General features: G+C 47.3%; 1 protein-coding gene across 1 annotated transcript in view; it reads right to left on the minus strand.

Annotated features, from left to right (window-relative positions):
- RPH3A (rabphilin 3A) overlaps nucleotides 1-11,711 on the minus strand; it is a 407,102-nt gene extending 395,391 nt beyond the window's left edge. Inside the window, exon 1 of the mRNA XM_063964354.1 lies at nucleotides 11,252-11,711. The gene's annotated coding sequence lies outside the window, so the exon portion shown is untranslated. The remainder of the gene's footprint in view (nucleotides 1-11,251) is intronic.
- Between the last annotated feature and the right edge of the window lie 1,750 nt (nucleotides 11,712-13,461).

Consider the following 13,461-nt stretch of genomic DNA (forward strand, 5'->3'; position numbering starts at 1 on the left):
CCTTTAAACTCATGGGGTCCTTGGGCAGCTGTCCATTGAACACTTACAAAAAGATGGCCCGCAGGGTGCTGAGCTGGGGAGAGAGGCAGCTACAGCGACCGCCTGTCCTCTCTCTTCCTGCATAGGGGTGCTATCAAACCCGCACCCTGCCACCCACAGGATTAGATACAGACACCTACACAGTTTTTATTTTTTTAAGGGAGGTGTCTAGCCACATCACCCCCCCCAATGACCACGCCCCCTACCTTTTACCAGGGCCTGGCAGAACTGTTTATGCCCCTGTGCATGACGATAAATAGTCATAAACAGCAAATGGTGGCATTTAAGACTGAATTATAGTATAGAAAGACAAATAGGGGTTAAATGACTAAGCGTTGCATTCTAAAACCCGGCACTTCCGATGGTGTTTATTTATGCCTGAAATTTAAAAGGGCAATGCTTTCACTAGCAAAGCATGACTAGTAAAAACATTGCCCTTTTACATTTCGGCATAAACACTATCAGAAACCCGGTGATTCATAAATAAAGCCCATATACTTATCTGCAGCACTTTTTTAATAACTCGCTGCAGCAATATTTATCCTACTCTGAAATTGTGGAGGCTAAAGCTAGAATCAATAGAAGCTCGGGCCGGGGTCAAGCACTCTGCAACCCTGGGTAATTAATATTTCATTACCTGCCTGCGACCTGGAATTAATAGACATATTTAAGTGTGCAGCAAAACATGGCTTTCTTTATGAAGCAACATTGAGTGTGCAGCAAATGTAACAGTGACACTTTTTAGAAAACTTACCAGACTAGTAGCTTCCCCATATAAATCAGGGATGGCGACTTGTGCAGTGCCAGGTGCTGAACTAGAGTTATATGGAGTGCCTGTTGTGCAATATTATGATATTGATTTCATGATGTCACAGGTTTATGGGGGAGGCGGGCTCTGGGAAGTAAAGCACTGCACAGAGCATCCTAAGGATGCTCCAGGAAGATCAACAGGCTGCAGGGTGCTTGCCTGGAGTGTGAGACTCTGCAGTAGCGCTACAGGGTAGACACACCAGGAGGGGTAAAACAAATGATTGAGGATATAGGTAGACTCGAGGAATGGTTGATGCTAGATTCAAGTGGCCTAAGGGACCTTTTATGTAAGATGAGGAGCCACAACACAAGGGGGAGGAGCTAGGCCAGCGGGATAGTTCCTCTACTATCCACGCCACCAACTATTACCTTTAGTAATCAGGTGGCGAGCGAAGCGGAGCGAGCCACCGAGCATGATGCGTGGCGAGCGTACTTTTCGGGTACCCTGTTCGTCCGTAGCTCCTCCCCCTGGTGACGTGTCTCCTCCCCTAGTGATGTCAGAAAGTCCCTTCTACCACTCCGATTTAGAACCAACCCTCGAGGAATGGTCAAGAACTTGTCAACTACAGTTAAATACCATAAAAAATGCAGACTCATGCACTTGGGTCTCAAAAAAACAAATATAGTATTAAATTGTCACTGTAATGGAAACTACTGAGGAGGAAAGGGATCTAGGAGTCACAGTTTCAGGGGACTTACAGGCAAGTAAGCAATGTAACAAAGCAATGAGGAAGGCTAGTCAGATGCCTGGTTGCTTAGGGAGAGGAATCAGTAGTAGAAAGAGAGATGTAATAATGCCACTGTGTACATACCTCCCAAATGTCCCGATTTTCACGGGACAGTCTCCTTTTTTGGGGTCTGTCCCAATGTCCCTCCCGCAGGCCGCAGTGTCCCGCTGTGGGTGGGCAGTTGGGAGGCTCCCTACCACTCGCTGCTCTGCTTAGTTTAGCACAGCGTCTATTTCAGTGAGCCAGAGGGACTGGGGGCATGGCCAGCAGCCCACAGAGCGCTGGCCCTGCCCCCACTGTGGCAAAAAATAAGAATTTACTTACCGATAATTCTATTTCTCGGAGTCCGTAGTGGATGCTGGGGTTCCTGAAAGGACCATGGGGAATAGCGGCTCCGCAGGAGACAGGGCACAAAAAGTAAAGCTTTAGGATCAGGTGGTGTGCACTGGCTCCTCCCCCTATGACCCTCCTCCAAGCCTCAGTTAGGATACTGTGCCCGGACGAGCGTACACAATAAGGAAGGATTTATGAATCCCGGGTAAGACTCATACCAGCCACACCAATCACACTGTACAACCTGTGATCTGAACCCAGTTAACAGTATGATAACAGCGGAGCCTCTGAAAGATGGCTCACAACAATAATAACCCGATTTTTGTAACTATGTACAAGTATTGCAGATAATCCGCACTTGGGATGGGCGCCCAGCATCCACTACGGACTCCGAGAAATAGAATTATCGGTAAGTAAATTCTTATTTTCTCTATCGTCCTAGTGGATGCTGGGGTTCCTGAAAGGACCATGGGGATTATACCAAAGCTCCCAAACGGGCGGGAGAGTGCGGATGACTCTGCAGCACCGAATGAGAGAACTCCAGGTCCTCCTTAGCCAGGTTATCAAATTTGTAGGAGTTTACAAACGTGTTTGCCCCTGACTAAATAGCCGCTCGGCAAAGTTGTAAAGCCGAGACCCCTCGGGCAGCCGCCCAAGATGAGCCCACCTTCCTTGTGGAATGGGCATTTACATATTTTGGCTGTGGCAGGCCTGCCACAGAATGTGCAAGCTGAATTGTATTACACATCCAACTAGCAAAAGTCTGCTTAGAAGCAAGAGCACCCAGTTTGTTGGGTGCATACAGGATAACAGCAAGTCAGTTTTCCTGACTCCAGCCGTCCTGGAACCTATATTTTCAGGGCCCTGACCACATCTAGCAACTTGGAGTCCTCCAAGTCCCTAGTAGGCGCAAGACACCACAATAAGCTGGTTCAGGTGAAACACTGACACCACCTTAGGGAGAGAACTGGGGACGAGTCCGCAGCTCTGCCCTGTCCGAATGGACAAACAGATATGGGCTTTTTTGAGAAAAAACCCACCAATTTTACACTCGCCTGGTCCAGGCCAGGTCCAAGAGCATGTTCACTTTTCATGTGAGATGCTTCAAATCCACAGATTTGACTGGTTTTAAACCAATGTGTTTTGAGGAATCCCAGAACTACGTTGAGATCCCACAGTGCCACTGGAGGCACAAAAGGGGGTTGTATATGCAATACTCCCTTGACAAACTTCTGGACTTCAGGAACTGAAGCCAATTCTTTCTGGAAGAAAAATCGACAGGGCCGAAATTTGAACCTTAATGGACCCCAATTTGAGGCCCATAGACACCCCTGTTTGCAGGAAATGCAGGAATCGACCGAGTTGAAATTTCTTCGTGGGGCCTTCCTGGCCTCACACCACGCAACATATTTTCGCCACATGTGGTGATAATGTTGTGCGGTCACCTCCTTTCTGGCTTTGACCAGGGTAGGAATGACCTCTTCCTGAATGCCTTTTCCCTTAGGATCCGGCGTTCCACCGCCATGCCGTCAAACGCAGCTGCGGTAAGTCTTGGAACAGACATGGTACTTGCTGAAACAAGTTCCTTCTTAGCGGCAGAGGCCATAAGTCCTCTGTGAGCATCTCTTGAAGTTCCGGGTACCAAGTCCTTCTTGGTCAATCCGGAGCCATGAGTATAGTTCTTACTCCTCTACGTCTTATAATTCTCAGTACCTTAGGTATGAAAAGCAGAGGATGGAACACATACACCGACTGGTACACCCACGGTGTTACCAGAACGTCCACAGCTATTGCCTGAGGGTCTCTTAACCTGGCGCAATACCTGTCCCGTTTTTTGTTCAGACGGGACGCCATCATGTCCACCTTTGGTAATTCCCAACGGTTTACAATCATGTGGAAAACTTCCCCATGAAGTTCCCACTCTGCCGGGTGGAGGTCGTGCCTACTGAGGAAGTCTGCTTCCCAGTTTCCATTCCCGGAATGAAACACTGCTGACAGTGCTATCACATGATTTTCCGCCCAGCGAAAAGTCCTTGCAGTTTTTGCCACTGCCCTCCTGCTTCTTGTGCCGCCCTGTCTATTTACGTGGGCGACTGCCGTGATGTTTTATCCCACTGGATCAATACCGGCTGACCTTGAAGCAGAGGTCTTGCTAAGCGTAGAGCATTATAAATTTACCCTTAGCTATATTTATGTGGAGAAAAGTCTCCAGACTTGATCACACTCCCTGGAAATTTTTTCCTTGTGTGACTGCTCCCCAGCCTCTCGGGCTGGCCTCCGTGGTCACCAACATCCAAAACTGAATGCCGAATCTGCGGCCCTCTAGAAGATGAGCACTCTGTAACCACCACAGGAGAGACACCCTTGTCCTTGGATATAGGGTTATCCGCTGATGCATCTGAAGATGCGATCCGGACCATTTGTCCAGCAGATCCCACTGAAAAGTTCTTGCATGAAATCTGCCGACTGGAATTGCTTCGAAGGAAGTCACCATTTTTTTTACCATGGCCCTTGTGCAATGATGCACTGATTTTAGGAGGTTCCTGACTAGCTCGGATAACTCCCTGGCTTTCTCTTCCGGGAGAAACACCTTTTTCTGGACTGTGTCCAGAATCATCCCTAAGCACAGGAGACTTGTTGTCGGGATCAGCTGCGAATTTGGAATATTTAGAATCCACCCCTGCTGTTGTAACAGTATCCGAGATAGTGCTACTCCGACCTCCAACTGTTCCCTGGACTTTGCCCTTATCAGGAGATCGTCCAAGTAAGGGATAATTAAGACGCCTTTTCTTCGAAGAAGAACCATCATTTCGGCCATTACCTTGGTAAAGACCCGGGGTGCCGTGGACAATCCAAACGGCAGCGTCTGAAACTGATAGTGACAGTTCTGTACCACGAACCTGAGGTACCCTTAGTGATAAGGGCAAATTTGGGACATGGAGGTAAGCATCCCTGATGTCTCGGGACACCATATAGTCCCCTTCTTCCCGGTTCGTTATCACTGCTCTGAGTGACTCCATCTTGATTTGAACCTTTGTAAGTGTTCAAATTTTTTTAGATTTAGAATAGGTCTCACCTAGCCTTCTGGCTTCAGTACCACAATATAGTGTGGAATAATACCCCTTTTCTTGTTGTAGGAGGGGTAATTTAATTATCACCTGCTGGGAATACAGCTCGTGAATTGTTTCCCATACTGCCTCCTTGTCGGAGGGAGACCTTGGTAAAGCAGACTTCAGGAGCCTGCGCAGGGGAAACGTCTCGACATTCCAATCTGTACCCCTGGGATACTACTTGTAGGATCCAGGGGTCCTGTACGGTCTCAGCGTCCTGCTGAGAGCTTGTCAGAAGCGGTGGAACGCTTCTGTTCCTGGGAATGGGCTGCCTGCTGCAGTCTTCTTCCCTTTCCTCTATCCCTGGGCAGATATGACTCTTATAGGGACGAAAGGACTGAAGCTGAAAAGACGGTGTCTTTTTCTGCAGAGATGTGACTTAGGGTAAAAACGGTGGATTTTCCAGCAGTTGCCGTGGCCACCAGGTCCGATGGACCGACCCCAAATAACTCCTCTTCCTTTATACGGCAATACACCTTTGTGCCGTTTGGAATCTGCATCACCTGACCACTGTCGTGTCCATAAACATCTTCTGGCAGATATGGACATCGCACTTACTCTTGATGCCAGAGTGCAAATATCCCTCTGTGCATCTCGCATATATAGAAATGCATCCTTTAAATGCTCTATAGTCAATAAAATACTGTCCCTGTCAAGGGTATCAATATTTTTAGTCAGGGAATCCGACCAAGCCACCCCAGCTCTGCACATCCAGGCTGAGGCGATCGCTGGTCGCAGTATAACACCAGTATGTGTGTATATACTTTTTATGATATTTTCCAGCCTCCTGTCAGCTGGCTCCTTGAGGACGGCCCTATCTATAGACGGTACCGCCACTTGTTCTGATAAGCGTGTGAGCGCCTTATCCACCCTAAGGGGTGTTTCCCAACGCGCCCTAACTTCTGGCGGGAAAGGGTATACCGCCCATATTTTCTATCGGGGGGAACCCACGCATCATCACACACTTCATTTAATTTATCTGATTCAGGAAAAACTACGGTAGTTTTTTCACATCCCACATAATACCCTCTTTTGTGGTACTTGTAGTATCAGAAATATGTAACACCTCCTTCATTGCCCTTAACGTGTGGCCCTAATAAGGAATACGTTTGTTTATTCACCGTCGACACTGGATTCAGTGTCCCTGTCTGTGTCTGTGTCGACCGACTAAAGTAAACGGGCGTTTTAAAACCCCTGACGGTGTTTTTGAGACGTCTGGACCGGTACTAATTGTTTGTCGGCCGTCTCATGTCGTCAACCGACCTTGCCGCGTGTTGACATTATCACGTAATTCCCTAAATAAGCCATCCATTCCGGTGTCGACTCCCTAGAGAGTGACATCACCATTACAGGCAATTTCTCCGCCTCCTCACCAACATCGTCCTCATACATGTCGACACACACGTACCGACACACAGCACACACACAGGGAATGCTCTGATAGAGGACAGGACCTACTAGCCCTTTGGAGAGACAGAGGGAGAGTTTGCCAGCACACACCAAAAACGCTATAATTATATAGGGACAACCTTATATAAGTGTTTTCCCTTATAGCATCTTTTTTATATATTTCTAACGCCAAATTAGTGCCCCCCCTCTCTGTTTTAACCCTGTTTCTGTAGTGCAGTGCAGGGGAGAGCCTGGGAGCCTTCCCTCCAGCCTTTCTGTGAGGGAAAATGGCGCTGTGTGCTGAGGAGATAGGCCCCGCCCCTTTTTCGGCGGCCTCGTCTCCCGCTCTTAACGGATTCTGGCAGGGGTTAAATATCTCCATATAGCCCCCGGAGGCTATATGTGAGGTATTTTTAGCCAAAAATAGGTTTTCATTGCCTCCTAGGGCGCCCCCCTCCCAGCGCCCTGCACCCTCAGTGACTGCCGTGTGAAGTGTGCTGAGAGGAAATGGCGCACAGCTGCAGTGCTGTGCGCTACCTTAAGAAGACTGAGGAGTCTTCATGCCGCCGATTCTGGACCTTCTTCTTGTTTCAGCATCTGCAAGGGGGCCGGCGGCGAGGCTCCGGTGACCATCCAGGCTGTACCTGTGATCGTCCCTCTGGAGCTAATGTCCAGTAGCCAAAGAAGCCAATCCATCCTGCACGCAGGTGAGTTCACTTCTTCTCCCCTAAGTCCCTCGTTGCAGTGATCCTGTTGCCAGCAGGACTCACTGTAAAATAAAAAACCTAAGCTAAACTTTTCTAAGCAGCTCTTTAGGAGAGCCACCTAGATTGCACCCTTCTCGGCCGGGCACAAAAATCTAACTGAGGCTTGGAGGAGGGTCATAGGGGGAGGAGCCAGTGCACACCACCTGATCCTAAAGCTTTACTTTTTGTGCCCTGTCTCCTGCGGAGCCGCTATTCCCCATGGTCCTTTCAGGAACCCCAGCATCCACTAGGACGATAGAGAAATGGGAAACATGGCTCGCGACCGTGGCATTCACAAGATGTCAGGACCCGTTTTTGACAGGACACACACCCTTTTGGCAGCGCATGGCTTCGCCGCGGGAGGGGTCCAGACTTCAAACCTCCAGATGTTGGGCGGTATGCTGTATAGATCATTAGTATGACATTATCTGGAATACTGTGTTCAGTTCTGGAGGCCAAATCTCCAGAAGGATAGAAATACATCAGAGACTGTACAAAGAAGGGCAACTAAACTGGTACATGGCCTACATCACAAAACATACCCAGAAAGACTAAGGCTGGGGCCACACATTGTGTTCTAGTGTGTCCCGTTCAGCGGGACCCAATTGGCAGTAAGGAACCTGCACATGGGATTCAATGCGGCCGCCCACACATATGCAGCGGCGCCGCATCCACCAGACCCAACCGCAGCAAGCTGTGGTTGAGCCGGATGACAGAGCGACCAGATTTCAAGGAGAACACATACATTTGAATGTGTGTGTTCACACAGTGCGGCTCTGCCGCACTGCGTTCTACTTGAAATCTGGTCATGGCACTGGCCGGAGGCCGTTCTGCGGCTTCCGGCGAAAAGGCTATGTGTGAATCCACATAGCGACCCGCTTCGCAGGACCCAGGTCCGGCAAAAACGCTATGTGTGGCTCAAGCCTTAAAGATCTTAATATATATAGTTTGGGGCAGAGAAGGGAAAAATTCGACATTATAAAAACTTCAAATATACCAAGGGTTATAACAAAGTACAGGAGGGAAACATTCTTCAAATAAAGAGAAGTATGAGAACACGAGGACATGTGCTGAGACTGGAGGGAGGTAGGCTCAGGGGAAATTTGAGCAATAGTTAGTTCACAGAGCAGGTAGTGGACAGGTGGAAGGAATAGCCTCCTATCAGAGGGACTAATGGGTGGTCTTCAGTATGCCGACTGACGGGATCCCGGCGCACAGTATTCCGGCGCCGGGATCCCGGCGCACAGTATACCGACACTTATTCTCCCTCGTGGGGGTCCACGACCCCCCTGGAGGGAGAACAAAATAGCGTGGCGCGCCACCGTGCCCGTAGCGTGGCGAGCGCAGCAAGCCCGCAAGGGGCTCATTTGCGCTCGCCACACTGTTGGTAAGCCGGCGGTCGGCTCCCGGCGCCGGTATACTGGTCGCCGGGAGCCCGACTGCCGGCATACCATACTGAACCCGGACTAATACAGTAAAGCAATTTAAACATGCTTGGGATAGACATATGGATATTCTTACAAAGAAATAAAGATCAAATAGGATTTGAGGTAACAATATGATTAAAAAATAGGGCAGACTAGATTTGCCACGTGGTTCTTATCTGTTGTCAAATTCAGTTTCAATGATATATTATTTTAATATGCTTTTATATATATGATAATATATAATTCATATATTAGTTCATAGAATATATACTTTAGTTAGACAACAACTGAAAACTTAAGGTGCATACACACTAGGCAATATTAATAATCAACGTCGCTCATTTTGCCCTTCCAGAGCGACGTTGTTTACTATATTGGCCAGTGTGTATGCCGACAAGCGATGCGCCGCCCAGCGGGTCGTTAACGACCCTCGCTGTCGACCATGCATACAGCTCAATTTGGACTGTCGTCCAAAAGCTGCATGCATGGCCCAGCCACGGCGTGACGTCACTGAGCGATATCATTGTCATATCGCTCAGTGTTTATACACTGCCGCCGACCGGCCCCGGAACGGGAGGGGAAACACTAGGCGACGTCGCTCATAGAGCACATCGCCTAGTGTGTACTCACCTTTACTCCCAACAAATTATAGATCTGCCATTGGGCATGTCAATTCGGGTGAAACATTTTCCTCAAGGCTATTTATCGTGAGTTGCTAAGATTGCCTACACACAGGCATTTATATCCAGCATTCAGTGCATCTTTACGGTGGGCAATGGAGCATGCTATGGGCTATGGCAGAGTACAGCCAAGTGTTTTACTAGCGCTTTCTCTTCCATTGATTTAGTGAGTCATTTGGGGGGAGGGTAGATATTTCCTAAGCCACTCCTTGCCTGATTCTCCCATATTGAAGGCTATTGAACACATTAACAGCTCTCTAGGTGCAGTCTACTAGCACGCTCAGAGCTCTCGCAGTTATGCTCCTTAATGGACATGAAATGTGCCTTGCACCTTTATTTTTCAGAATTGACAAAGACAAGTCATTTTATGTTTTTAAAATATAGTAAAACATATTAGAAACATGTAAAAGGCATGTTACCACTAGGCATTACTGCTGCTCATCAGAAATTCCCTACTATAATATTCTGAATGCGGTGTGTACATAGTCTTTAAGAAAGCAGTTTTTCAATGTCCACTTTAAGCACAGCCGGGTTCAATACTGGTTTAATCACTTACAGAATGAATAATTCACTCAGCTTTAGAACATAAATTTTCACTGCAGGGGATGAGAAATGAAAATCAAAAATACAAAACAATTCAGAAACAGCAGATCTGAAGGGTTACTTGTTATTAGTGCCTAAAAATCATTGCTAATCCGCATGCTAATTGACAATCGGAATTAGGTGCTAGTGACAGCAAGAGTAAAATACAACATTGGGCAGATGCCCCTTCTTAAATGGGAGTGTAACTAGAGAGGACGCGCAAAACTGCTGCTTGACAATTACATAAGGTAGTATATTGGGGGTAATTCCAAGTTGATCGCAGCAGGATTTTTGTTAGCAATTGGGCAAAACCATGTGCACTGCAGGGGGGTCAGATATAACATGTGCAGAGAGAGATAGATTTGGGTGGGGTGTGTTCAATCTGAAATCTAATTTGCAGTGTAAAAATAAAGCAGCCAGTATTTACCCTGCACAGAAACAAAATAACCCACCCAAATCTAACTCTTTCTGCACATGTTATATCTGCCTCCCCTGCAGTGCACATGGTTTTGCCCAATTGCTAAAAAAAATCATGCTGCGATCAACTTGGAATTACCCCCATTGTTTCAAAGAGCTTGCACTTCATTGCAGACAGGTTTGAACCGAGAGTCCAATTCTTCAGCAAGTAAGCCAGCATGAGTGGTTTACCGGTATTTTCCCACAGAAAATGGACACAAATCTACCCACTCAGTATTGCAGACACTAACATTCATCCAGCACATGAGAGGTTAATGGAGCCTTGTCAGTTGTGTCATGTTCTGTGCAGGATGTCATTTTTAACCCCTGCAGTGTCTGATAGCTGTACAGCTGCAGTAGAAGGGTTAAATACATCATGTTGCCAGACAAAGGAACTGACAGTACCCTGCACAATGCTATGCAGCACACATCTGCAAACTTGGTGCAGCATTTTGACAGACCCATTTTGCAGATGTGCTGCTTTCCGTTACAGGTGCAATCAGTGAAAGAACCCCCTAAGATCTCTACCTCTGAAAATTCTCTCTCCTTGCAACAAGGAATCTGTGGCTCCCCTATATTAGCACAAGTCCAACAATTCTAGGATTTCCCATTGTAATCAACAAAGAAACCGGATACAACCTGCTTAAGTTTAGAGAACAGGCTGCTTAGAGAGACATATTTGTGCAAATATCCTGCAGTAATACTGCAAACATTTTGTAACAGACAAGTTGAGTGACCTGGAATTATTGTTGGAATGGAACTGAAATGCCCCCTCCTTTGTAGTGTAGACATCCTAATAGTATTACATGAAATATCAGATAACAGCAAATTCAAGTCTTGTGATTCTGACACAATACAAAACACAAACCATTATCATCCTCTAGTTAAAGGTCATGAGCAAAGCCGAACCCCCACCATTGCCTAACAAAATTAAGAAATAATTGCATTTACCTTTAGGTGTGCAAAGCAGCTGAAGAAATTGTTGAAGCAACAGAGAGAATGGTTTTATATCTAGCACTCTTTTAGCAGCAATCTCTGTTGTGTTTCGTGAAATGTGAAACACAAAGTGATATCATAGATTAAGTACTATACTACATTTCGGTCCAGTTGTCTGCAGCTGACAGGTCTCTGGGAAAGACAGAAAATGCTTCTTCTGTTGGATCCCTTGCTGAGCAGGCAATGTATGCGCACTCTCCTGGGCTGGGAGCAGGGGAGAATCAATACACCTCATCAGCTCGGAGGCTGCCAGAAGCAGTTAGCTGCAGAACACGCCTGGCTATGCTATGAATGAATCTCACACAACACGGCATGGGAGTGCTCTGCACACACCATGCATGTGTTCTCTTGTGCTCAGCCTTCTAGATTAATGACCTGGAACCTGCAAGCTGCACCCAGAATAACTATAATGTGTGTGAGCTGCCTGTGGAAGCTACAGCACAGCACCAGCACACAATTCTCCTGATACACTGTGTAATTCATTTATGATCAATATGATTTAGATATAATCATGTGCTGATGTTGAATTTCCTCTGATAGTGAAAGCATCTTCAGGGGACATTTAGAGCTCATTCTATTATGTTTCTTATCTAAACCACATTATCTGGAGCATTATTTAAATGGCAGTAATGATGATACACTTATTATTACATTTCATTGTGCCCTGTGTGCTTATGTGTGGAAAGGCAGTAGATGGCTGACATGGCAGCAAGGTACCATTACATTACGTTACATACGGAGAGTGGCATTTTCAAATCTTTTATTTAGGAGACAAACACACAGTATTGTATTTCCCACAACTCATGTAAAAGTCTCTTCTAGTATTCTGGACAGGGGCATAGCTCCAGAAGAAATGACTGGTCCCCATAGCAAATATATTACCCCTTCTGCTCCACTCATCATTGCGGACATAGGGGGTGATTCAGATCTGATGGCTGCTGTGCGTTTCGAACAGCTGGAGATCAGTTACTAACTGTGCATGCGTATGCACAGCAATGCACATGCTCGTCGGACAACAACAAAGGGCCGGTCAGCAATGGGATGGTGCGAAAAATCCGATTGCAGGGCGTTCGCAAGGTGATTGACAGGAAGAGGCCATCTGTGGTTGGTAACTGTCCGTTTACGGGGAGTGTCAGGGAAAACGCAGGCGTGCCCAAGCGTTTTCGGGGGGAGTGTGTCTGACGTCAGCTCCAGGCCCGATCAGCGTGTTCTCATCACATTGTAGGAGTAAGTCCTGGGCTGCGCAGAAACTGCACACACTGGAGTTTTATAGCTCAGCGTACACATGGGATTGCAAGTTTGCACGACGAATTTACACTCCTCCTGGGGGCAGCGACTATCTGAACGCAGGACAGCAAAGTTTGCAGCCCAGCGATCAGATCTGAATCACCCCCATGCTTCCCAGAGATCTGTTCCATATGAAAATAATAATAATAATAATAATAATAATAATAATTGATAATAATAAATGGAATAAAGTAATACTATTTTGCACACAGGTTCCTGAGCTATAAGTACCAGGAGCATATAAAGAGAGGAGGGGACCCATGTGCAGTCTCCCATCTGGGCCCCCTCGTCTCTAGCCAGCAGCACAGTAGACTTTGAGCACTAGGGCCACTAGGAGACCCTAGCACATTCTTGCCAACTTTTTGACTACCGGGAGGGAACAGCCAGCTCGGCACTGCGGGGGGCGTTGTGCGGCAGAAGTGGGTGGGTGTGGGAAGTGACAATGCGAGTGCCACGGCTATGCAGCCAGATCTCAGGGCTATGTCTCTGACTGACAGCCGTAGCTCCAATAAAAATAAAGTAGCTCTCCGAACCACTTAAACGTTGTGCTCAGTAATGCAGTAAGAACCCAGCGCCCGGAGTCTGCCTCCTCTGCCACCTCCTTTTCCTGCAACAAGCGAAGAGAATGTTAGCAGGATGTGGGAGCTTCAAGCAGCCAATCAGCTCTTTTGTTGAGTGAGCGACAGGGATAGGCTCCAATCAGAGTGGTGCTGGAGGCCTGCACTTCCTTTCTCTGAGTGGCTGGGAGCCAGGAAGCTGCTGCCAGCAGTGTAATAACAAAGGCAGCAGTAGCAAGCAGCTGGGTGGCTCCAGCATCCAGGAGACTTGTCCATTTTTCTGGGATACCGGTAGCGCCACCCAATTTTGAGGAGCCTCCC

The sequence above is a fragment of the Pseudophryne corroboree genome, chromosome 1 (assembly GCF_028390025.1).
Source record: "Pseudophryne corroboree isolate aPseCor3 chromosome 1, aPseCor3.hap2, whole genome shotgun sequence".
Lineage (NCBI taxonomy): Eukaryota > Metazoa > Chordata > Amphibia > Anura > Myobatrachidae > Pseudophryne > Pseudophryne corroboree.